The following is a 2406-nucleotide window of genomic DNA, read 5'->3' as shown; positions in this document are numbered from 1 at the left end:
AACGTCGATAAAGTTTAAATGAAAATTGTTTAAATATATTTTATACTTGTTATTATTATACATTATTATCATATAAAATGCTTTGTTTATGAAATATTCAACCGACCGAAATATCTTCCTTAAATATTTTAAATATCGTTAAATATTTTACTTGAGGCCTGTAATAGGTAATTATGTTTCTTGTCGCAGAGTAACATGATCCTATAAAGACACCGGTTTTTGTTCCTCTTAATTCTTTAGGATTTACACCGGCATCAATAATCGCTTCGTAGGTATGTTCAAGCAACATCCTGCACATAGGATCAGTAGCTTGCGCTTCCGAAGATGTCATGTCGAAAAATTGCGCGTTGAACTTCTGGTCATGGTTAATAAGTCCCANTGTTTAAATATATTTTATACTTGTAACATTATTATCATATAAAATGCTTTGTTTATGAAATATTCAACCGACCGAAATATCTTCCTTAAATATTTTAAATATCGTTAAATATTTTACTTGAGGCCTGTAATAGGTAATTATGTTTCTTGTCGCAGAGTAACATGATCCTATAAAGACACCGGTTTTTGTTCCTCTTAATTCTTTAGGATTTACACCGGCATCAATAATCGCTTCGTAGGTATGTTCAAGCAACATCCTGCACATAGGATCAGTGGCTTGCGCTTCCGAAGATGTCATGTCGAAAAATTGCGCGTCGAACTTCTGGTCATGGTTAATAAGTCCCAATCGAGCCGGCATATCGTAATGTACTGTTAAAATTCCGGACATTTACTTTAATATACTTAGTATATAATCGATTGAATTTCTCAAAAAAACAGCACAGTATTAATATTTTCCTTTTTGAAATTTTATGCGAATAGTAGATGTATATTACCATTACTCTATCGTCGACTATTATCGGAACCTAGGTCCATTTTATTCAAAAGATTTTCTTCTAGTTGTTTCATATTATCAGAATTTGGAAACCGTCCTGAAATACCAGAGATCACAATTTCCTCCTCTGGAAGGACTTTCACATATGGATTGTACCGTTTGCTGCTTTCCATCCTGCAGGCTCGCTAAAATAATTATAAATTGATTTAAACCGGAAGGAGAAGGATTTTCAAATTTTTCCGGCGGGATGAGTGTAACGGTCAAAATGAGCATCAAATGAACTTGCAATTTTATTTTGCAGACAAATTTTGCATTTAAGTAATGTATTAAAAACTTTTATTGATTATAAATACAAATGCGAAAATCTACGTTGTTGTTTTCCTAGCTTTCAAATTGTTAAAATAAAATTTGATAACAATTTCAATTATCTATTTAGTACCATTTCTTAATAGCAGCGAGAACAAACCTCAGGTGAATACTTGATCCTGTTTTGGGGACGCTTACTGCGTGTCGGTTATTACGTGAATGCTAACGAAACTTTTCGATTGGCATTTATGTATGGATTTCGAAATAATTAATATAATGCATATTAAATTCGCATTTATGGATTTCGATATGATTAACATAATGCAAATTAAATTCGCCTTTATGGATTTCGATATGATTAACATGATGCAAATTAAATTCGCAATTATGTTAATATTATTAATCGTCGTTTTATTATACAAATTTTCTTTTGTTTCGCTGACTCCATTTCCTGTTATTTCTCATCCACATTCGTTCCTTCTCCCTCTCTCTCTCTCTCTCTCTCTTTCTGTAGTTTATTTAATTGTCGCTTATATTTCGCTGTAATAACACACAAGGTAGTAAGAAAAGTCGGAACCAAATATACAGTAGTGTGCATCAAATAAACAAGATATTACGAGGGGTTTTCAGAAAATAACGGGAATTTTTTAATTTTGCGGGTTTGGAGGGTCCGATTGTCAAATTTTTTTTTTATTATGTTGGTATACATGCCCCTGAAGTATGATAAAATTTTCAGCTGCATTCATTGTTTACTTTGTCTTTGGCAGCCTCTAGGGTTAGACGTGTTTTTATGAGCTCCGCGATTTTCGTTCGCGAATGGAAGTTGTTTAGGAGTTACTAAATGAAGTCAACGACGATGCAGAATTATTAAAACGTGTTATAACAGGTGACGAAACATGGGTTTACGGATATGACGTCGAAAATAAGGCTCAATCGTCCCAGTGGAGGCATTCTGGCAACTTCCATTCGCGAATGAAAATCGCCGAGCTCATAAAAACACGTCTAACCTTAGCGGCTGCCACAGACAAAGTAAACAATTAATACAGCTGAAAATTTTATCATACTTCAGGGGCATGTATACCAACATAATAAAAAAAAATTTTTGACGATCCGACTCTCCAAACCCGCGAAATTTAAAAATTCCCGTTATTTTCTAAACACCCCTCGTATCATATATCATTTATGATGTGTAACATTACAAGGAAATATAAATTTTCTTGTGAAATATG

General features: G+C 33.3%; 1 pseudogene; it reads right to left on the bottom strand.

Annotated features, from left to right (window-relative positions):
* Window positions 1–151: 151 nt before the first annotated feature.
* LOC106748301 lies at window positions 152–1373 on the bottom strand (annotated as a pseudogene).
* Between the last annotated feature and the right edge of the window lie 1033 nt (window positions 1374–2406).

Source organism: Dinoponera quadriceps, unplaced genomic scaffold (assembly GCF_001313825.1).
Source record: "Dinoponera quadriceps isolate SergipeBrazil2010 unplaced genomic scaffold, ASM131382v1 scaffold2833, whole genome shotgun sequence".
NCBI classification, from domain to species: domain Eukaryota; kingdom Metazoa; phylum Arthropoda; class Insecta; order Hymenoptera; family Formicidae; genus Dinoponera; species Dinoponera quadriceps.
This window is presented reverse-complemented; position numbering and strand designations above follow the sequence as displayed.